A 24,292-nucleotide genomic window follows, 5' to 3' on the forward strand; every position below is an offset into this window, starting at 1 on the left:
CACCAGGGCCTTTTCAACACCGCCGAACCACACGGTGGTGGTGGCGGCGGCTCAGTTGCTCAGTCGTGTCTGACTCTGTGCAACCCCATGGACTCTAGCCCACCAGGCTCCTCTGTCCATGGGATTCTCCAGGCAAGAACACTGGAGTGGGTGCCATTTCCTTCTCCCGGGGATCTTTCTGATCCAGGGATCATACCCATGTCTCCTGCTTTGGCAAGCAGATTTCCAACCACTAGACCACCAGGGACGTCCCCGCTGAGGAGCGTTTAAAAGTAAAAGTTGCTGGGTCCTTTCCCAGACCTGCCAATCAGAACCCCTGTGGGTGGGGCTCCAGGATCTGCTAGGATTCTCAAAACATCCCAAGGAATCAATCCAACACAGACATCTTGGTCTCAGTCCGCCATAAGATCCCTCTTAACCGTGAGGTCCCGTGATAGATTGCTATAACAGAAGCTGAAGCTAAGGCCCCACAGAAAAGGCCCCAGGCAGGGGCTATGAGTGTTGGGAGTGGGGAGTTGGGAGTTGGGTGCGACCATCATGGAAGTGGAGCTGAGTGGGGACAAGGGTGGGGACTGGAACCTGAGATCGAGGCCGAGAAGCCAAATATCTGGCCGGAAGACAAAGCCCTTGAGTGGGAGTGATGGGAAGGAGGTCAGAGAGGTAGGCTGAGACCAGCTTCACACACTCATTCATTCATTCATTCACTGTGTAAACTTATTTGGAAATAGGATCTTTATAGAGGTGATCAACTTAAAGCGAGATCACTAGGGTGGGCTTTAATCCAGTGTGACCGGTGTCCTTATGAAAGGGGGAAATCAGGACACAGACAGATATGCCCCGGCCGGGGAGACCATGTGGAGACACGGGGGGATGCCAGGGGTAGGTGGGGGGATCGGAGTGTGAGTCTATAATCCAAGAACCTGCAACTGCTGCCAACCACCAGGAGCAGGGACGGGGCCTGGACAGATCCCGCCCCGTCCCCCATGGCCTCAGAGGAGCGCATCCAGAAGACGCTTTGATCTCAGACCACCAGCCTCTGGATTGGGAGATGATAGATAGAATTTGTGTCTATTTCAGCCCCCAGCTTGGGGTTGGTGCTCAGTTGCTACAGCCCTCGGAAAGCGATGTGAGTGGTAATGGCAAAAGGAGCAGAGGGAGGTTGTGGAGTCGAGCCCTGCCTGCCCATTTCCTGGACTGTGGGGTTAACCAGCTAATTATGCACCCAGGGGTGCCGGGAACCCCTTGCTGAGTATCATCCAGTGTCCATAAATATGTGCTGAGTAGTTCCTGAGATGTTGGGGGACCAGAAGGCATAAAGAGGGATTCTTGGGGAGCACGGTGGGACGTGTGGTGGGACTGAAGTTCCCAGATGAGGGGACGTCTCAGGAAGAGACCCCGAGAGGTAGCTGACACAGGAAGGACCATTGGGAGGGAAGTTTGGGCAGAGATAAAGCTTCAGGAAATCATCCATCCAGAGAGAACAGACCAGATACAGTCAGAAAAAATTATATAGGAGAAGAAAAGAGAGTAGTTGAGGGTCTCAGAAAAGAACAGAGGAAGGAGAGAGGATGTGACCAGCGGCCCAAGTTCAGGAGGAGGACGCGGCTGCAGCACACCTGGACCGGGATGCAGCTTTGACACGTGTCACATTACCTCCTGCCCAGGTAACTATGGCTCTTTCTTTTCTTTCTGCGTGTGTGTGTGTGTGTGTGTTTTTTAATATTTATTTGGTTGTGCTGGGTGTTACTTGAGGCATGAGGGATCTTTGATTTTAGTTGTGACAAGTGGGATTTAACTCCCAGACCAGAGATGGAACCGGAGCCTCTGCATCAAGAGAGAGGCGTCTTATTCACTGGACCACCTGGGAAGTCCCTGGGTCTTTCTTTTATCTCTCTTTTTTAATAATTTTATTTATTTATCTTGGTTATTTGAGCTGTGCTGGGGCTTTGTTGCTGCATGCAGGCTTTCTTTAGTTGCAGAGAGTAGGGGCTACTCCCTAGCTGTGCTGCGCAGGCTTCTCCTGTTGCAGCTCCTGGGCTCTAGGGCACAGGCTCAATAGCTGTGGTGCATGGGCTCAGTTGATTTATGACATGTAGGATCTTCCCTGAACTAGGGATTGAACCTGTGTCCCCTGCATTGCAAGGCAGACTCTTAACCACTGGACCACCAGGGAAGCCCTCTTTCTTTTTTTAAAAAACATAAATCCATGGAAAGTCTTGAATGGTTTTAAATGGAGTAGCTTTTTAAATTTCTTAAATTCATAAAAACATTCTGGGGGGCGGGGGGGAAAGTGCATTGTTAATCCTGACTGTTTCAACAGCAACCCTAACCTGACAAGCTCAAAGAGCACAGGATCAAGCAAAGAATCTAGTAGCAAATATTACCTCCCTCCTGTCACAGGTGAGAACACTCAGAGAAGTACTGATCTGTAGCCCAGAAAATGGGGTTCGGGTGAAGGGCTGGGTTCTGACTCCTGTGTAAATATTTGGATCAAAGCACCAGCGGATTTATTTGTCTGCTCACTCATTTGACACGTTACTGACCGGCTGGCACTGCCCTAGAAACACAGAGATGAATCAGATCATCAAGGCACTTCAGACAGGCACACGGTCGGGTAATTTTTTTAAAATGTTGAAGACCTTAACTAGAGAAACTTTAAAAAACGATACCCTTCCAATGATGGATGACTGGATAAACAAAATACAGTGCACGCACACAGTGACACACGGATGAGCCTTGAGGACCTTGTCCTGAAAGAAACAAGCCAGGTACAAAAGGACAAGCACCGCACGCTCCCACTTATCTGGGGTCCCAAGAACAGGTGAGTTCACAGAGCCAGAGAGCAGAGGGTGGCTGCCTCCAGCTGGGGGAGGGGAGGGGGAGCTGGTGTGGAACGGAGACCGAGTCTCAGGGAGGATGAGAAAGTTCTGGAGACGGCGGTGGTGATTGTGCACGACAATGCGAGTGTACTTCCAGCCACAGAACTGCTCACCGAAAAGTGGTTGCAAAGGTAAATCTTACGTCATGTGTGTGTTGCTGCAATAATGTCTGTGAACCTATCAGGTAACTGAATACATGGAAGGATTCTTTTTTTTTTTTCCGGGAGACTCTATAAGAACACAAAGCTTTTCAGCCCCCCAAGTTGCTAAGTTCTTATGCTTCCAGATTCCATGCTGAAAGGAAAGCACTCTGCTTTCTCCTACCCAGTTTGAGAGTCTCCCACGTGGCACTAGCAGTAAAGAATCCAATGCAGAAGATGCAAGATCAGATCAGATCAGATCAGTCGCTCAGTCGTGTCCGACTCTTTGCGACCCCATGAATCACAGCATGCCAGGCCTCCCTGTCCATCACCAACTCCCGGACTTCACTGAGACTCACGTCCATCGAGTCAGTGATGCCATCCAGCCATCTCATCCTCTGTCGTCCCCTTCTCCTCCTGCCCCCAATCCCTCCCAGCATCAGAGTCTTTTCCAATGAGTCAACTCTTCGCATGAGGTGGCCAAAGTACTGGAGTTTCAGCTTTAGCACCACACGGGTTCTATTCCTGGGTCAGGAAGATCCCCTGGAGAAGGAAATGGCAACCCACTCCAGTATTCTTGCCTGGGAAATCCCGTGGGCAGAGGAGCCTGGTGGGCTACAGTCCATGGGGTCTCAGCGACCAGGCACGCTGCCCTTTCATTTAGATTACGTGTCACCACCAACAGTAACTAGTAACATTGGTCTAACAGCTGGCATTCCAAGCTTCCTTTCAATACACCAAGAAAAGCACAAAGAACAAAAGCAAACAAACAAAAATCAATACACCAAGAAGGTGTGATTGACCAAATTCAAGTAAGAAACCTGTTATTCTAGGACACACTACGTATGTTAAAGTTTTTATCACAATTAATTAGCATTTGCATCATTAAAAGTAACTTTTGGGTTTTACTTTACTACATGCTCACTGTCAGAAATATTAGAAAGTAAGAATTAGAAACGGGAAGAAACAGCACTTCAAATTCTATCATGTGGAACTTCCCTGGTGGTCCAGTGGCTGAGACTCTGCACTCCCACTGCAGGGGGCCTGGGTTCCATCCCTGGTGAGGGAACTGGATCCCACATGCTGCATGTAAAACCTGGCACAGCCAAATAAATAAGTAAATACTTTTAAAAACTCTATCACCTAGAAACTAACACAACTTTGTAAATCAACTGTACTTCAATGAAAACAAACAAAACCCATCACCCAGAGAGAACCACGACTCCCACTTGGCCACAGCACTTTTAGCTGAGTTTGTCCTCTGTTCAACTTTCTGAAACTCAACCCCCCGTGTGGAATCTACCATCCTCCCCAGTTACAAGTGGCAAGTGCAGTCCAGAAGGAAGGGTGGGGTGACTCTCAGCATCTCACAGTCTGTCTGGAGGGAAGTCAGAATCAGCCTTCGATCCTCCTTGGCTGTCTGCGCCTCCTGCCCGTCCAGTAACTATCTGGACTGTCAGAGCCATTGTCGACCTCAGCCAGAGCCACTGGCTGAAAACACAGCCTCCTCTGAGATGGTTTCCGTTATTGGGATGTTTGAGAGCCAGCCAGAGCCTGGCCTGGGTGCTGAGCAAACATCTGGGTGAGGGACTCGCCAGAGAGCCACCCAGCAGCTGGGGGCCATATGGGCAAGGAGCCTCCCAGCTGGCAAGGCCTCCCTCCTCCTCCCTGCACCCCTTCCTCCTCCCTGCACCCCTTCCTCCTCCCTGCACCCCTTCTTCCTCCCTGCATCCCTCCCCCTGCACCCCCCTCCTCCCTGCACTCCTCCTCCCTTCATCCTCCTCCTCCTTGCATCCCTTCTGTGGACAGAGAGTGGTGGCCAGGCTTCTCAGTCCTTCTGCCCAAAGCACACAGTTCTAGGAAGCCACCGTCCATCAAAGTCGACACTCCAGGACATTCTATCACAGTCTAACAACTCTGAAATCAAATGCAAATTTCAGTGCTGACAGCCAAGCACACTTCAGTGACAGAACTGTCACTGCTTCTGAATGAGAGAATCTGGTCACCATTGTTCACACTGTTGTCACTTCAGCTGAGCAGGGTCCACTGTTGGTGCCGCACGCGCTGAGGCTCACTGCCGTTTAAAGTGTTTCCAAAAAGATGACACACCAAATCAGAGATCATGGTCCCCAGAGGGGCGTGAGAATAGCACAACAGAATATATTAGCACATTTCACACTAGTAAACACAATGTCATTGGAGGATTGACCAGCATTCCATACTTAATTGCAAAGTGATAACCAAAGGGCTCGTGGAACCTAAGACAGGAAGGCACCCTGGTGAAGCTGGGTCATTTCCTACTGAGATGCTCATCACAGGCCAAACAAGGCACCAGGGCGAGAGGAAGGGACAGCTCTCTTGGAATGGACAGGAGACACCACAGAGCAAGAGAGGTATACATCCATCGTTCCTCGGGACTGTCTAAAAGGCCTCATGTCACGGGAGTATTCACTGGAAGGACTGATGCTGAAACTGAAGCTCCAATACTTTGGTCACCTGATGTGAAGAGCCGACTCATTGGAAAAGACCCTGATGCTGGGAAAGATTGAAGGCAGGAGCAGAAGGGGACAAGAGAGGATGAGATGGTTGGATGGCATCACCGACTCGATGGACATGAGTTTGAGCAAGCTCTGGGAGATGGTGAAGGACAGGGAAGCCTGTTGTGCTCTAGTCCACTGGGTCGCAAAGAGTCAGACACAATTAGCCACTGAACAACAACAACAATTTTCTCACGGAGCCCCGAGGCTCCAAGAAATACCCGCTCATTCCACCGAAAGAGTAGTTAAGTCCAAACAGCGCAATAAAGTTTATATTCCAACGTCCTAGGAGCCATTTGAGAAGACGAAACAAATAAATTGACAGGAAACTAGTTGTACTTCATTCTTAAACAACCTCACAATGACCCCTCAAAGTGAGTTCTCAACCTCCTTCAGAAATGAGGAAGTTGAAGTTCAGAGAAGTTCAATGCCGCTCCCGAGGTATCCATGCTAAAAAAATGCCTCTGCCCTGTAACGTATGTCTTTGCTTTCTTTGTTTCTCCTTCGGGGCAGGGATTGTCTTCGCCATGTCTGCTTCAGCAGCACCTAGGATAGTATTTTGCCACAAAGTAGAATTAAGGGTTCTCGAATTAAGTCATCTGTTCCAAAGAACCCCTCAGGTTACAGCATCTTTGGCATTTTGAGTAGCTAACTCCACCGCGTTGAACAGCATGGTGAGAAAAAGGTGCCAAAAGAAATTAGAAGAAAGTGTGCTTGGTGGCAGAGCCTGGATAGGGGTGGCTGAAAGTCACCAAGCAGACACCCTCGTGGGTCCATGAATCTGTGTCATGAAGCATTTCTTCTCACCTGCCTCCCACACCCTGAGCCTGAGCACAGGATGTACGGCTACCACGGAGCTGGCAGAAACTGTCCCCGGGGCACACACCGAGAACGTGACATGAGACGGGCCCACAGGCTCCTGCAGCTCAGAAATGACCACATGTGGAGAAGCAGGGGTCAGAGACCTCCAGAGACCATGGGACCCATCCACTGGGAGGCACATGTGGAGAAAAGATCAGGGAACAGGACTGAACGAAAACACCCTTGGGGGGCCACCGTTAGGTGGCCTGGACACTGTGCAGAAGAATTCCTGCTCCCAGGCCCTGGGTGTCCCCCTGACCCTTGAGTAAGACCTCTTCTAAACACAGTCTAATAAAATATGAAACTGAACTTCCCTTACCACAGATTCCGACAACAGGAAATTAACAGCGCTAGAGCATTGGTAAGTAAGTATCAATTGGTGGTTACCTGGTTAAGAATCTGCCTGCCAACTCACGGGACACGGGTTGAAACCCTGGTCCGGAAGATCCCACATGCTGCTGCACCAACTAAGCCTGTGCATCACCACTACCGAAGCCTGTGCTCTAGGGCCCGGAGCCACAACGAGTGAACCCCTGAGCTGCAACTGCTGAAGCTGGGATGCCCTGGAGCGTGTGCTCCACAACAGGAGAAGCCACTGCAACGAGAAGGCCTTGCACCGCTGAAGAGTAGCCCCCGACTCGTCACAACTAGAGAAAAGCCTGCATGCTGCAACCAGGACTCAGCACAGCCAAAAATAAATCAATAAATATGTTTAAAAAATGGAAAAAAAAAAAGAAAGAAAGAAAACCAAGTCCTAACAAGACCTACAGGAAAGATGGCGTTTGAGTCCTGCCAAGTTAAAGTCTGTGCTGTGGACAGACCCACGCTAAGTGCCACCCCGCTCACACTGACACCAGTGATCAGCCAGTAATTTAACTGTCTACAAGAACAAGACACAACACACTTTAGACACTCCCCCCGCCCCCCCCCCCCCCACAAAGCAGAGAGGGAATGCACAGAAAACAAATATCAACATGGCAGACTTCAACCAAACCATAACAAAAACTGCATTCACTGATCCAAAGTTAACAGCCCCAGTGGTAGGAAGGCTGACATCACGTACCCCCGAGAGGATGACACAGCATCCCCCCTGAGTATTTCTGTCTGACATGCACAACCACCACCTGCTCAAGAGAAAAAAAGGGGCAACCCACACTGGTGGGGAGAGGGGAGAGACATATGCACATGCACACACCCGACTGTCAAGGTCAAGGAGCACAAAAGGGACAGTGTTACTGACTGGAGGACACCGAGGGGACATGACAACTAAATTTCATGTGAAACTCACGGCTGGACTGGACCAGGGGCCAGAAAAAGACATTAGGGAAAAGCTGGTGAAATTGGAAGCAGATCTGTGAAGCACTTAATAATACTGTAGCAATGTTAATTTCCTGCAGTTGGAATCTGTGCTATGGTTATGTGAAAAGGTTAACACTAGCGGAAACAATTATTTTTGCAACATTTCTGTAAGTCTAAAATGATTTCAAAACAAAAAGTTGAAAGACTGAATTAAATCAAATGTAAATAGACTAAGCAGGACAATTAAAAGACAGGTACTGTCCCATTAATCAAAGTCTAGAACAATGGAAACAGTGGCAGACTTTATTTTCTTGGGCTCCAAAATCACTGCAGATGGTGACTGCAGCCATGAAATTAAACGACACTTACTCCTTGGAAGGAAAGTTATGACCAACCTAGACAGCATATTAAAAAGCAGAGACATTACTTTCATGATAAAGGTGGTTTTTCCAGTAGTCATGTATGGATATAAGAGCTGGACCATTAAGAAAGCTGAGCGCCAAAAAACTGATGCTTTTGAACTGTGGTATTGGAGAAGACTCCTGAGAGTCCCTTGGACTGCAAGGAGATCAAACCAGTAATTCTAAAGGAAATCAGTCCTGAATATTCATTGGAAGGACTGATGCTGAAGCTCCAATATTTTGGCCACCTGATGAGAAGAACTGACTCATTGGAAAAGACCCTGATGCTGGGAAAGATTGAAGGCAAGAGGAGAAGGGGACAACAGAGGATGAGATGGTTGCATGGCATCACCGACTTGATGCACATGAGTTTGAGCAAGCTCTGGGAATTGGTGATGGACAGGGAAGCCGGGTGTGCTGCAGTCCATAAGGTCGCAGAGAGTTGGACAGGACTGAGCAACTGAACTGAACTGAGAATAACCTAAATGTCCATCCAAGGTGAATTCAATGGTATAGGTATAACACAGCAATCAAAAGAAATGAGCTATTAATAACCTCAGCAACAAGGAAAAATCACATAGATACTACACCAAGCAAAAGAAGCTGAACACCAAAGAGCTGAAACGAAAACCCGAATTATTCTGGTATAATTCTGTTTATGTGAAATCCTGGGCTCACTCAGTTGTGTCTGACTCTTTGCTATCCCATGGACTGTAGCCTGCCAGGCTCCTCTGTCCATTGGATTCTCTAAGCAAGAATACTGGAGTGTGTTGCCATTTCCTACTCTAGGGAATCTTCCCAATCCTGGGATCGAACCCAAGTCTCCTGCATCTCCTGCTTGGCAGGTGGATTCTTTACCACTAAGCACCTGGGAAGCCCCTATGTGAAATTCTAGAACAGGCAAAACTAGAATGACATCAATCACATCAGTGTTTGCCTGACTGTCGGTGGGTGTTAGCATGGAGAGACTCAGGGACCAGGGGATTTTCCAGGAACACAGAAATCTCTTGTTTGGCGATGCAGGTGCATGAGTTTGTCCAAATTTATTAAACTATACTCTCAACAAGGAATGAATTTGATTGCACACAAATGCTACTTCAGTGAAATTGACTGAAAGAAAAAGTAAGGGACTTCCCTGGTGGTCCAGTGGTTAACACTCTGCACTTGCACTGCAGGGGCCACAGGTTTGATCCCTGGTCAGGGAAGTAGGATCCTGCATGCCATTCAGTGCAGAGAATAAATAAATTAAAAAATAAAATAAAAAGTAAGCCCCCCCTCCATCATACAGTTATGGCAATACAGGGCAGCAAGTGAAGAAACAGAAGCCTGAATGAATGAAGCTTATGAGTTTTAACACCGCCAAGACTTTCCCCAGCCTCCAGATACAAACAGCTCAGGATGTTTCTTCAAAAACAGCCTTGCAGGTTTCACCAATGAAACCTAGAGGCCACTTAAGGCTCTTCCTCAGCACCTGGCATAGTCAGCCATGCACCTCCACAATCTCACTTGGAAGAAAACACCCCCAATCTGTCTGGCAAGGTTGAGACCAGGATTCTACCGATTTGGTCCCCGTAGAGCAAGCAACACCTGAAAATGCAAAGTCGCTGCGGTCAGATTACTGTGGAGCTGACTTGTTTTGTAGTTTACTGATGCCACACCTAAGTGTGAACATAACACCAACGCGACTCCTTCTCTCCAGACACAACCTGGCTTCTGATGATGTCAGCAGAGCTAGTCCCTGGCAACTGCACAGGAGTGATTTATGTGGTTGTCCTTCCCCCGTGGCTCAAAGAATCTGCCTAAATGTAGGAGACCGGGGTTCAATCCCTGGAGAAGGAAATGGCAACCCACTCCAATACTCTTGCCTGGAGAAGCCCACGGATAGAGGAGTCTGGCGGGCTACAGTTTGTGGGGTTGCAAAGAGTCAGACACGACTGAGCGACTGACACACTTTTACTAGAAGCATAATTGGTCTTCCCAGGTGGCACCAGTGGTAAAGAACCTGCCTACCAAGCAAGAGACATGGGAGACTCAGGTTCGATCCCTGGGTCAGGAAGATCCCCTGGAGGAGGGCATGGCAACCCACTCCAGTATTCTTGCCTGGAGAATCCCATGGACAGAGGAGCCTGGCGGGCTACAGTCCATGGGGTCACAAAGAGTTGGACACGACTGAACAACTGAGCACGCATTAGGAGCATAATTAGTGTGACCATCTGCCAGGCAGGACTTTCTACAGGCAACACCCTGCTAGGTGCTTTCCATGCGTTTAGTTTAATCTTCACAATGGCCCCTAAGCACTCTCTCAAATTGAGATTGTTTTAAAACAATTATTTATTTATTATTATTTTTGGCTGTGCTGAGTCTTGGTTGGAGCCGGGGCTGCTGTCCAGTTGCCGTGTGCAGGCTTCTCATCGTGGTGGCTTCTCTTGTTGCAGAGCACAGGTTCTAGGGCGTGCAGACTCAGGGGTCAAACCCATGTCCCCTGCACTGGCAGGTGGATTCTAAACCATTGGGCCCCCAGGGTAGTACTCTAAGGATTTTAATATTTATTTTTATTTATTTGGCTGTGCCAGGTCTTACATGTGGGACACCGGATCTTCAGTTGTAGCATGTAGGATCTAGTTCCCTAATCAGGGACGGAAACTGTGCTCCCTGCATTGGAAGCATGGGGTCCTAACCACTGGACGGCCTGGGAAGTCTCACTGCTGCTGAGTTTTGAGGCCACAGTCGGGCTCCTATTGGGCTGCAGAAGTTGATTTCTTAAGTGCTGCATGTAGAGATTAGACTTACTCATTCATGATAAATACATTCCTGTTAATGTTGATGACTTTTTTTTTTCCAGAAATACTTTCCAATGCCAAGACAGTTAAATAGGAAAATATAAAATTGGGGGGGGAAGCATGGCTGTCTAGTTATAGGGTGTAAATTCTTCCTGAAACTTTGGGATAGGGTTTAGCCTATCCCAAGCTCCTACAAGCTCCTACAAAGTTTTCAAAGACTCTCCTAGAAACAAAGAAATCACTGTCAAGTCACCTGGGGCTGTTTTGTCTCTGGGTCACCTTCCCACTCTGATGAACAGTGCCTCACGTTGGGTGGAAGCCACTTTCACGCACACGGTCTCACTTAATTCCACAACTTTGTGAGGTAGGCACAAAGGGCACATTGTGAACCCATTGGCTTATTAATTTATCAATACTGTTGAGTAGTGACAATGCTGATTTCGGGGGCTTCTCAGAGAATCCACTCAGATCAGGTCCTTCACGGGAAATTCGCAGAGCCTGGAGCCTGCAGCTCTCGTGAAGAGCTCCTTGTGAAGGCAGCTGTCACGGAGGTGTATTTTCACATCTCCTTTGCCTCCTCACTGTCAAAGCAACCAAGTTACAAACACGCAGTTCTTCTGGATCAAATCCTGAGCAGGTCCCGGAGCATCTGGGTGACGACCCCCTGACACCTTCACTTTGTTCAGTGAAGAGTTAAAGAAGGGGGCTGACCCTGGATGGCCCTAATTCACACAAACCATCACAGCGGATTTTCAGGATAAATAACCCTAGGAGCTGGCCTTTATTATCCCTGTCTACAGGACGAAGAACGGGGAGCTCAGAAAAGCTCAGGAGTTGGGGTGAGGTCCTCAGGTGTGAACGGCTGAGTTGGGATTCTAACTCAGGTCCGTCCACTTGCCCCCAGAGGCCATGTGCTCCCCACTGCTCGGGGGACAGGAAGCCGGGGCAGGGGGCGAAGGCTTTACATGCCTGAAGGTCACAGCTGTGCTGCCCTGAAGCCTGGAAGGCTGCTTTCCAGGCTGACACTGTTTAAACAACTGCTCGGCACACAGTGGCCCCCCTACTGAGGACACCCCACTTTCGGGGGACCTGCTGTCAGCCGGGCACCTCCCTAAGGTGGCTCCCGGCACAGTCCCGGCAGCACGCAGGGCCTCATCTAAGATGTGATGAGAACACAGTGTCACCAGCCATATGGCTGGGAGCAAGGATGAGATGCGAACACAAGTGATCATAATGTAAGACCAAGTGTGAAAAGGACCCCACGGGTGAGCTTTGAACAGAAGCAGCCCTTCCCAACCAGCTCCCAGACAGAGGGGTCCTTTCTGACAGAGGCAGGCAGGGGGCTGGCATCTGAGGTGCCCACAGGAAGAGGGTGGGGTAGGGCAGGACTCTGGCTTGGCTGAAGCACAGGGAAGCAGAGAGAGGACTCTGGGAAGGTCATTAGGGGCAGGACTGAAGGTATTGAACCTGGAGTAAAGATACTCTGTGAGCTGAGTAGGGACAGGAGGAGTCACTCAAGGATGCTGAGCAGGGGGACTTCCTTGGTGGTCCAGTGGCTAAGAATCCACTTGTTAATGCACAGGACACTGGTAGGATCCCTAGTCTTGGAAGATCCCACATGCCGCGGGGCAGCTGGGCCCTTGCACCGCAACTACTGACCCTATGCTCTAGAGCCCAGGGGCCAAAACGACCGAGCCCACACCCCACAACTGCCGAAGCCCGCACACCTACCGCCTGTTCTCTGCAACAAGAGAAGCCACCGCAATGAGAAGCCCGGCCTGTGCACCATAGCTAGAGAGTAGCTCCTCTCGCCATAACTTGAGAAAACTCGAGAGCAGCAAGGAAGACCCAGCACAGCCAAAAATAAATAAATACTAAAAAAGAAAAGAATGCTGAGCAGGGGAGGGATGAGGGGCAGCAGGGGAACGTCTGGGAGCTGGTGAATGATGTCCCTGGGGAGTGGGCCAGGGATGAACAGCGGGTGGGAGAGCTGGGGCTATAATTCACATCCCTCCCGGCAGGAGCACCAAGACACGATGCAAAATGGACAATCGTTCCAAAGGATTCAGGGGAACTGGACACAAGAAAAGATTCTCTGAAAGTCACAGAAACACTTTAGAACAGTGGTTCTCAGACAGGGTCAATTTTGCCCCCTGGAGACAACTGGCTGTGTCTGGGGACACTTTTGGCTGTCATCACTGGGAGGCAATGCTGCTGGGATCTAGCAGGTCGAGCTCAGGGACGCTGCTCAACAGCCCACAGTAGACAGGACAGCCCCTACAGCAGAGAATTACCAGGTCCGAAATAAACAGTGTCGAGGTTTGGAAACGTGGTTTGGGGACTATAAGGAAAGAAAAGTGGTACCGATGTTCCTCTCTTGAGGAGGCTCGTGAGCCTGAAAGGTAGAGGAACCACCAGGCCTTCCCTGCAGAGACACAGCTACACACCAGGACCCACACACAACTGTGCCCCCAGGACTTTCGTCCACACTCCCAGGCATCTGCTACGGCCAGGCCCGACAGGCAGCAAAGGTGAGGACAGGCCTGGCATCTGCCCTCCAGGCATTGCCACCCAGAAGGGAGACGAGCTGGTAAGAAGCACACACGTGTCTGAAAATGTATACACGCTTGCACACGTCTGTGCAGTAAAGACTGAACAAGGGGATGTCCCTGGTGGTCCAGTGGTTGACTTTGCGCTTCCACTGCAGGGGCTGTGGGTGTGCCCACCGTCGGCTGCATCCCCAAACCACCAGTGACGTGTGTGCACCGTCACAGATGGGGTCTTCACCGCAGGAGATGTTGTTGTTTAGTCGCTCAATTGTGTCCAGCTCTTTGTGACCCCAGGCTACAGCCCCCCAGGCTCCTCTGTCCGTAAGATTCTCCAGGCAAGAATACTGGAGTGGGTTGCCATTCCCTTCTCCAGGGGATCTTCCTGACCCAGGGATCAAATCCGCCTCTCCTGCACTGGCAGGCGGGTTCTTTACCGCGGAGCTACCAGTGAAGCCCCTAAGCAAAGAAGATGGGAGAATGGAAGACTCAAGAGGTTTTAGAATTCTGCACACTTACTGTTTGTACACAAAAGGAATTACTAGAACAAAATGTAGGAACTGTATCTTATGTCTTCAGCACTTTGGACATGCCTGGACCAATATTTATTATATGAATCATGCAATCCAACTCAATCCACAGAAAACCATTAAGGATGGCATTTTTTTTTAAGGCAAAATAGGCCTCTTTCTAGCAAAGAACGTGCTACACAATTACAAAGCTCACAGAAGATCAACAGTCAACAGCTATTCTGGGAAGGCTTTTAAGCTCAGGCGCCCTCAGCAGGGTTTCAGCTCCGAGGACTCGATGGGGAACGTGAAACACGTGGGGCAGCCGACGTTGAACGGGAACCAAGAAAGCAGAGAGTTAGAGGTGCTGACGGGTGCTCTAGATCAGACAGCCAGGAACAGAGAGTTGGGAGGTGGGCAGCGGGCAAAGCTGCCGCCCAGACTTGAGGGCAGGGGTCCAGCACAGTGAGGACAGCATCATGTGTGCCCATGTGGATAGGACGACAGGACCAGGCCATGGGGGAGCCTGCGACCACAGCAGTGGAGGTAAGAAGGGTGCTCACGTCAGGAAAGACACAGAGAATCTGCAGGAAAGCTCTGATGACTGAGAGAGGTGGGACTCTCGAGCAGCTGGAGGCTAGGTCAGGAGCAGGGCTGGGGACTGTGGACTCTGTGCTTTGACATTTAAAGGACTCAACCCATCTGCCCCCCCACCGCCACCAGGTGAGGCATCACCTCCATCCTGGAGAAGGGCCCGTTGCCCAGAAAGCCAGTGGGTCCCCGCTTGTCAGCCCGAGGTCCCCTGAGGCCACCAGGAAGGTCTCGGCCAGCGTCCAGCCAGCAGAGGGGTTTGGTGGGGCTGAGAGGGTGAATTTAAAACCCTTGAGGTGGGAAAGCCTCTCCTGTGTGCATGCGAGCCTCCCCCACTGCTGGTGACCACCTCCTCCTCCCCTATGTCCGCCCTGCAGGTTGGTTCTGCTGGTTCCTGGACGCACCTGATGGCAAGGCCCTTCATAGGTGCTGCACCCCGTCTCACGGGGTGGATGGACCTGGCCTGGGAAGAAGGAAGACACCCACATGGTAACTCCCCCTGTGCATTTAAAGCTTGCTTCAGATGTGATTTCACAGGGGTTACCCTTTTAAGAAAAGACAACATGTCAAGATACTGAGTGGTTTCCAAACACAGGCTGTCCGGGCATCTGCTGGGTTGAAAGGACAGATGTGTTTGAGATGGGGGTCCGTGAGACCCCTCCTTCCCTGCCAGGGCCCTGCTCAACCCCTAACCCTACAGCTCTGATCAGCACCCCGAGGGGCTTCACTTTTCCTTCCCTTCACGATGGCTGACCCCAAACACCCGCCCCTGCTGCTAGTGGTCGTTCCACAAACCCAGAACCTCTGTCCTTGAATGTCGTGCCTGATGGGACATAGTCGACACCCGTAAGAGTCACTCCCTTCCAGGACTGACTCAGGCTGACCTAAGTAGCAGCTGTTCTGCTCACGGGAACAAGGGGTGGTGGGCTGGGCTGAGGGTTCTAGGTGCCTCCCCGACAGCATCACAGTCAACAACACCGCCCCCCCCAATACCTCCAGCCCCACAGAGTCTGGAACTTTACAAGCTCTGATCCTTTGCAGCCCTGATCCTCACCACCAGCTACTCCACCAGCTACCACACGAGAGGAACAGGAAGTTACTGTTTCCACCTACAAGTGAGGACATCAAGGCACAGAAAAGCCGGGCAGGTAGCTGGCTCCAGCCTCCACTCTCTGAGCTGCCCACAGCCTGTGGACTCACGGCAGATCCCACAGAACCATCTAGAACCCCCACCCCATCCATCAGCTCCTGCCCCTAGGTGGGCTAGGCCATTTCTAGCCCTCCACTTAAACACAAAAGCTCTTCAAAGGTTTCATCACTTTGAATGCAGGTCTTGTACCCCAAACAACAGTATGAGGTATTTAGTAATGATCGCTCAATGTTTCCCAGGAGAAACTTCCCAACGAGCATCTCAGAGATGATTTCACAAATGGGGCTTGACTTCCCTCAGCCTCCCTCAGCGACAGGAAACCTGACATCTCCAGGTATCTCCTGGGAGGAGAAATGGGGTGGGGGGGGGTGGGCAGCAGCAGGAACAGAGGCCAGGGGCGCTCTGCAGCTCCTCCCTCAAAGTCTCCCCTCAAAAGGACAGCAGAGTGAGACTCAGCAGGGAACAGGGTCACCCCAAGTTCATTTCAGAAAAGCTTTGTTCTCGTTTCTTTTTTTTTAATATAGTGATTTTTATTATATTTTTATTATATGCTATGTAATCTTTTTTTTTAAGCTCTGTCGAGTCTTAGTTGTGGCACGTGGGATCCTGGGATCTTTCACTGTGGCATGGGCTCTCTAGTTGTAGCACGCAGGCTTGGTTGCCCTGAGGCATGTGGGATCTTAGTCTCTGACCAGGGATCACACTTACGTCCCCTGCATTGCAAGGCAGATTCTTAACCATTTGATCATCAGGGAAGTCTCTCATTTCTTTTTATTTAAATGGTGCACTTTCTTTTTATTTTATTTTTGACTGTGCTGGGTCTGTGTTGCTGCACGGATTTTCTCTAGTCTCGGTGAGTGGGGGCTACTCTCTAGCTGCAGTGCAAGAGCTTCTCTTCCTGAGGAGCACAGGCTCTGTGGTGCAGGCTTCAGTAGTCGGGGCTCACGGGCTTACTGCCCCATGGCAAGTGGGATCTTCCTGGACCAGGGATCGAACCCGTGTCCCCTGCACCGACAGGCAGATTCTTAACCACTGCACCACCAAGGAAGTCCTGTTCTCATGTCTTTTGCTCCCCTAGTAATGCCCAGAGGGAAGTTCTGTTCTTGTGGCTTTTGCTCCCCCAGTAATCCTGAGAGCAAACTTACTCATTGTCGGATGTTCCAGATCATTCAGATGTGACTCGGGGGCTACAGTCTGTAAACCAAGAACTTCTCAAACTGAAGCCCAGTTTAGTTCAGTCACTCAGTCGTGTCCAACTCTTTGTGACCCCATGGACTGTAGCACGCCAGGCTTCCCTGTCCATCACCAATTCCCGGAGTTTACTCAAACTCATGTCCATCAAGTCAGTGATGCCATCCAACCATCCTTTGTCGTCCCCTTCTCCTCCCACCTTCAATCTTTCCCAGCGTCAGGGTCTTTTCCAATGAGTCAGTTCTTTACATCAGGTAGCCAAAGTATTAGAGCTTCAGTTTCAGCATCAGTCCTTCCAATGAATATTCAGGACTGATTTCCTTTAGGATGGACTGGTTTGATCTCCTTGCAGTCCAAGGGACTCTCAAGAGTCTTCTCCAACACCACAGTTCAAAAGCAACAACTCTTCAGTGCTCAGCTTTCTTTATGGTCCAACTCTCACATCCATACACGAACACTCAAAAAACCATAGCTTTGACTAGATGGATGCCCAGACCTCAGGAAATCCCTGGCCCTATTAGTCAAACGGGAGTGACCTTCAAGGGTTAGCATTTCTGTGGTTCAAGGAAGCCACAGAAGAGAAGGGACCCTGGGCCCTGGCCCCCATGTCTCCAGCAGCTGGAGACAGGGCCTCCTCACTCCATCTTGGGACGCTGGCTAACCACAGGGGCCCTTGAGGCCAGAGCCAGGAGCACAACCTAGCCCCTGGCTGGACCACAAGCCCTGCCTGAAGCCATGGGGGGTGAAACAGGAACCGTGTGAGACACCCACTGCTCTTGGTGGGGATAGCCCTCCTTTCATTGGCAGCCACTCACCCCCAGGCCTGGGCCACAGCAGAGGGATTTCCAAAACGGAACCAGCCCAAGCTGTTGGAAACAACCGTCTATTAGAACTGGAAGAGGCCTCCAGGTCAATCCAACACCCCACGTGACAGGAGAGACAACTGAGCCCCCAGAGGAGATGCTACGATGCACCCCAATAAACCTCCCTCAGAAACTTCATGCAAGAACAGGACACACAGGCAGGCTGAGTTCTCCTGGGGTGTGGAGGGTTAAGAAACACCCCTGCGTCTTTAGGGCCCTGGGCTGGGCTGGTGGCAGTTACAGTCAGCGTGAGGGTCTCGGTCAAGGCTGGAGTCGAGGGTCCATGTGCCTGATATTTGGGGGTGGGGGAGGTCAGAGGAGAGCCTCCCCCAGTACTGATCAGTTTCCACAAAGAGGTGGGAAGAAAGCCCCGAGGGGAGACGCAGGAAGGAGAGAGGCCGACTTTAGAAAGTCTGGAAGAGAACTTGGGCTGCACAGCTGGGAAAGACTCAGCTGCAACCACAGGGGCCAGGAAGCCTGGAAATGCTGCCCAGCGGCCAGGAGGGCGAGACCCAGAGCCAGTGGGTCAGACTGGAATGAGGGGGTGGATGCTTACATTTAGCCAGGTAAACAGTCCCAGCAGAGGGGCTGGGAGGAGTGGGCCACCATTGCCAAGGCTGGCCAGACTGGACCAAACGTCGGGTCGGCTTTCTGGGCTCCACCAGCTCGCTGCCTGGAGGGGGCAGTCTGTCCCCCTCAGAGATGGGGAGAGGGTGATTTGTACTCTAAAAGGTGGCTCAGATGAAAAACTGTAGGGATTTCACCTTCACCAAGTGTCCATCCCCAAGCCCTCTCCCGGGTTTCTCTGAACTGCTGGATGCAGTTTGAAGATGTTTAATAGATACATCATCAACTCAATGGACATGAATTGGAGCAAACCCCGGGAGATAGAGAAGGACAGGGGAGCGTGGTATGCTGTAGTCCATGGGATCACAAAGAGTGTGACATGACTGAGCCACCAAACAAGAACAATAGGAATTAGCAAGGGATGCCCCGAGGTGAGAGTGGAAAACCCACTTTCCTCCGCTCTGTCTTCTCGCCACTGGGGACTTCTAGATCTCCTGCTGTTGTGAGGCTCAAGAGACTTGAAGGAGCCCCCAAAACAGCAACAACCAACCAACTACTGAAAACTCTACGGACTGTGTTCAGGTGTGGGGAAGGAGCAGGGGGACCTGTGCAGAAGACGAAGGGGATTAATGGCAGGCAATTTGGAACGGAGCTCGGAGCAGAGAACAGCAAACAGGACAGCTCTGGGGGCTTACTCATGTCTATTTTAGAGACGGTGAGGACCAGTACGGCACGTAAAGCCTCCTCCCCTGCCAGACACGCCAGCATGGCCATCCAGAAGCCGCAGAGACACCAGGAGCAAAAATTAGAGCAGGCTAGCCTGGGCTCTGGCCCTCCTTGAGGAAGAGCAAACAAGAAACTCTTTGAGCTGCTACTAGAGTAGCAGCAGGGTGAAATACGCAGGTGAAGGGCAAGCCCCGGTTTTTTCTTTTCGTAGCATATGGCTCCCAGCAATTTGGCTTAGACTTTGGGCATAGAAAAAAATTTTTTTTTTTTTTTTTTTTTTTTAGAAAAGGGTTGTTTGCAAGCCAATCAGACCCCTTGGAGGCAACGGCTCCACAGAAAGGACCCAAAGAAGGCTGTTTTCAAACCGAGCAGATGTCTGTTCACACATCCATACTCGAATACCCGAGAAGCTGGGGCCTGGGACTGCAGGGCCTGCAGACCCCAGCAAGTCCCAAGCCCGAGGGCCAGTTTTTCCTAGAGGGAAAGGAAGGGGGCTGCCCTCAGATACTTATCCACATGCCTCCTCAGTAGGTCCTTGGCTCCACAAACGTCCTCCTCTGTGCCTGCTCCATCTCTGATGGTGCAGAGACCTCTGTCCTCAGGTTTGGGACTGGACCTCCCCACAAACGCCCTGCGCATCACGGCTCCCTCAGCGTGCAGAGGTCTCAGCACCGCCTGCCCTTCCCAGTAGAGGTATCTCCTTCCTCCTGCTATTTATAGCTACAAATCGTCTGTGTGAAGACAGAACAGATGCTATTTTGAAATGGAGGAAACCACCACGCAGCCTTCCACATCTCATGGGTCGGCAGGTCTGCCGGGGACCGAGTGGGCACCTAGCAGGCGTGTGGGTGCAAGCCCAGGCTGGGTATCACTCATCCACGCCTGAGAGGGAGCCTTGCGCTTGGTAAGTGAATGGCACATGTGATTCCTCACCGGAGGGGCGGGCTCCAGGAGAGGGTCCTCGGCTCTCCCAGGGTGTGCCCACTGTCCCCAGCCCCTGTGTTGCCTTAGGGCTAGCCTCAGGAGGGGCCACCCTGAGCTTCCGCTGCGGCCCCTGGCCCGGTGCTGGTAATCTGGCCAGGAGCGTGACTCTGCCCACTGGAGATTACCGCACCCACCCTGACGGCACGCATCACATTGCTGTCAATGGAAGCTTCCTAAGTCACTAGACTGGTAACAGGATTCTCCTCCAGGTACCAGGCTGAAGCTCTCTCTGCCCGGGTGGTGGTAACTGAAGGCGGTGGCCAAGCAGCCAGGTGGCAAAAGGGCCGGGGGGGCGGGGTGGGCAAGCGGAGAGCAAGTCCCCCAGCACAGCCAGGTCACACCTCAGCGCCTCTCTCTGTCGGAGAAGCAATCCTGCTCCAAGCAAAGGCAACGAAAACATCCAGGAAAGGGCGCTCTGTCTGGAGTGCGCGGCCAAGTATCCCCCGAGGCTCCAGGAGAGGGTGGAGAAAGGCCACCCCGCACCTCTCGCGGCCGAGGGAGGGGAAGAGGCAGGGGGAGCGGAGGCGCAATGAAAGAAAACAGAAAACTCGGAGGACCAGCCGGAGACCTGCTCGGGCTTCGGCAGGAATCCAGGCACCAAACTCACACTGCTCGCGGGGGTTAAAAGAATCCAGATGGAGCCTCGCCACAGTCTGGCGGGCGCGGGGCGCAGAGCCCACCGCGGAGCCCAGCTGGGCCCGAGCGAGCGGAGAAAAGCGCGCGGGAAGCTCGGGGGCTCGCGGCGCGCGGACTGCCCGGGGCTAAGCCTGCGCGCCCGGGGGGCGGCTCCCCGCAGCTCCCGGGACCCGAAAGAGGCGACACCCGCCTCCCGGAGGGCGGGGACCCTTGCTACCTGCCGGCTGGGGGCGGCCCGGGAGGGGCGAGAGCCAGCGGCCCCAGCTTTGTTCGGCGGCAGAGACCCCTTCCCCTGCGCGCCCCCTGCCCCGCCGGGCCCGCCGACCCCGCAGACCCGCCCCGGTCCGAGCTCCGGGTCCCCGGGGATGCGGTGGGGTGGGGCCCCTCCTGGACCGCGCCTCTCTGCTCCCGACACGGGCACCCAGACTGGCCTGCGGGCGAGGGGCGCGGGGAAGTTGGGCGGCGGGGCGGGGGCTTACCTGCGCGTCCGCGGCTTGTCAGGCCCGCGGGCTCCCGCTTGCTCTCCGGCGGCCCGGCCCTTCCAGAGCCCGCGGGGCCCGGGTGGCCGGGGGCGCCGACTCTCCGCGCTGCGGTTTGGTCTCGCCGTGCGTCCGCCCGGCCCCAGGAGTCGACCACTCGCCCCCGCGGAGCCCGAGCTCTCTATCCGGAGGGCGCCTGGGTCCGAGCCGGCGGGCGGAGGCGGGCAGCGGCCGGCGGTCGAGCGGAGGAGGCCGGGCGCTGCGCGGGGCTCGGGCCGGGGGCTGCGCGCTCCTCTCCCGCCGCGGTCGGGAACTTGGGCCCGAGTTGGCTGCGGCGGTGGCGGCCGCGGCTCCGAGTGCAGGGCCGGCGCCGGCCGGCGGGTCCCGGGCCCCGCGCTCCGCCCCGCGCCTCCTCCCCGCCCCCGCCCCGCCGCGACAACCCGCCCCTGGGGCTCCTCCCGGGCGGGAGCGGGCCTCGCACCTGCCTCCGCGCCCCGCGCGCCCGCTCCTTCTCGGGCCAGACTCCGGGGCGCGCGTGGGAAGCCCCCCTCCCGGGACACCCGGCACATCTACCGCCCACTTCGCCAGAACTCTGCCGGGTCCTCCGGGAGCACCTAAGGACTCAGTGGGCAGCAGCCCCGGGTGCAGCCAGCGCTCCTGCCGGGAGCCTCCAGCTCACATCAAACACTCGCACGTGCTTTATCCTCCTCTGGCCCCCCACCCCCCCCCCCCCCCCCAAGGAGGAGAGGATCTGTCATTTCTGGCTCACAAACCCGAGCCATTCCCTTGGTCCTGGATCCCTGGACAGCACCCGGCAGAGCCATCCTTCGGGTGAGGACGGCCCCCGCGGCGGGGCTCACAAGAAACTCGTTTCCAAAAGGAAAATGCGCGCCCTCATCACTTCTGGGACACGGTTCGGGCTGAATTACTCCGGTAGTCACTGAAGGGAGTTAGAGCCTGAACGGTCACTAGAGCCTCGGCTGAGAACCATTTCCCAACATTTTGATTGCAGTCCCCAAATCTGGGGAGCGCGGTATCATCTGGTACCCCTGGGCGAGCTGTCCCAGAAGTAGTAGCCAAGGTCCCACCAGGGCAGAGCTCCAACTCCAGCCCAGGAGCCTAGTCCAGAACCCAACTAAGAGGGCCCCAGGGTGTGAGGCCCACCCTACAAGGGCTTTTTTTGTTGTTGTTGTTAAATATCTACACCCTCTTCCCTTCCCCTAGTGAGTAGAAGGTTGTTCTGCTAAAGAAATTATCTTTGAATGCAGTAGGTGAGGGAAAAAAGGCCATAAAAACAATAGCAATAATTGAAGGCTTGGGCTTTTTAAAATTGGTATCACAACAGGGTAACAGCCTTCCCCTTTCATTGGGGAAGGGGCTTCCGGGGGTGGTCAGAGACTGAGGGCCCAAGAACCCACCACAGCGGGCTGGCAGTAAGGATCTATTGTGCTCTGGGTTTTACAATAAGGAAAGTAAGCGCAGTTTTAGCAAATACCATGCTAATTAGGGAGAAAGTCTTCCCTGGAATTGTGCTGGGCTGGCCGGAGGTGCCCCAGGACTCTTGTCACCTCACAATAAATGGGGTTTATGAGACCAGGTCCAGCAGCCTGAAATGAATGGCCTGTAATTGCCATGAGGCGGGGGGCCGCCTTCCCCGAGGGGAGCTAGTTCAAGGCTCTGTGGGGACAGATGAGACGTGCAGGGAGCTGGTCTAACGCAGGACACAGGAAAAAGCTTTGAATTCATCTTGACCGATTACAAATAGGCTCACCTTCTCTCCTCCTCACAAGAAATGGGTTCTGAGGTTAGGGTCTTTGTGTGAGCAAAGGAAGGCCCCATGCAGAAGAAAAATGGCAAGCAGCCTGGCAGAAGCTGGGGATTCACTTCATACTCTCGTTTATGGAGCCCTAAACACACAGAGATGGCTAAGAGCAGCTCCTAGCCTTGGGAGGTTAAAAGTCTAAAGGCATAACCGCAAGAATGAGCGAGTTTGCTTGGGCCCTAGCTGACCACCCAGGGGGAGGGGAGGTGACAGATGACAGCCATCCCAGCTGAATGTCCCCCGCGTGGTCCTGCACCTCCCGCCTCCACCTTAGTCCAAGATGAGTCAACGCTTGTGGCCCAGCGAGGGAAGCTGCAGCCCCCCAGGAAAGGAGTTTGTGGCTGAGTAGCTGGGAAAGCATTCGAACGAGGAGCCCCGAGTCCTGGGCCAGGTTCCCAGGGGAAGTGGTGAGCGCCCCACTGCTTGAGTCAGCCCGGAGGCCAGCGCTGTGGGACTGCGGACAAGGCTCGCCCATGTTTTGTCTGTGATGGCTGGGTGGGGTCTCCCGCCTTCTCCCCCAGATAAAACATATCCTGACTTGGCACTTGTGGTTTAAACATAGAGAAAGCAAGTTTCTGGACCTATGGAAAAGAGTAATGGTTCCCGCTTTGTTTAGTGGAGACACTGTTCCTCCTTCCTGGTCATGCCCCCACAGGCTGCCAGCCACCCTCAGAGGCTTCTTCCAAGGCAGAATGGCTAACAAAACCCTGTCAGAAGGAGACAGGAGGAGCCAGCCCCTTCCGTTTCCTTAGTTCTCTGAGGCTCTCTGTTGAGGCCCTTTAGGGCTGACCTTTGCCCCTTGGGCTGTGCACACTGAGGGCAGCTGTCCCCTTTCCCATCCCAGCACCAGGAGGAAGAGTTTCATGGACGACGGCCGCTGTGGTGCCAGTGCCCTGATGTGAGAAAGTCCTCTACCCCACCCCAACCCAGTCTGCTTCTCTGGCCCCTTCCTAAGGGTTTACTTGGGAGGCACAGAGAATTTCTTGGGGGCACTGGCCTGATGAGCCTTCGAAGCCAGGAGAAAATGGAGAAACAAAGCTACAGAGCTAGGAGCCGTTTTGCCAACAGCTACTCCACGGGCACGTGGTCTGTGCCGGACAGTGTTCATCTTGCGCTTGTTGTCTGGATGCTCTTCTGAAAACAGGGGCTTGAAAAGCTGGTAGATTCTGACCCAAATATCAAGCCGCCATCCATAGATCCCCACAGATTACCCCCTCCAATCCCCTGCCTGCCTCAGACTCACAGTAGCTGAGACATTCTGGGATGTGTGGGTCGCGGGGATACTAAATGCTAATGGCACCAGGGTTGGAAAGAGGAGAACTCTGCTGTCA

At 52.9% G+C, this 24,292-nt stretch overlaps 1 protein-coding gene across 1 annotated transcript in view; it reads right to left on the reverse strand.

The window, feature by feature from the left end:
* The window catches only part of WNT5B (Wnt family member 5B), an 81,672-nt gene extending 60,175 nt beyond the window's left edge, over positions 1-21,497 (reverse strand). The window contains exon 1 of the mRNA XM_025282950.3: positions 21,140-21,497. The gene's annotated coding sequence lies outside the window, so the exon portion shown is untranslated. The remainder of the gene's footprint in view (positions 1-21,139) is intronic.
* Positions 21,498-24,292: the final 2,795 nt, after the last annotated feature.

This window comes from Bubalus bubalis, chromosome 4 (genome assembly GCF_019923935.1).
Source record: "Bubalus bubalis isolate 160015118507 breed Murrah chromosome 4, NDDB_SH_1, whole genome shotgun sequence".
Classification (NCBI taxonomy): domain Eukaryota; kingdom Metazoa; phylum Chordata; class Mammalia; order Artiodactyla; family Bovidae; genus Bubalus; species Bubalus bubalis.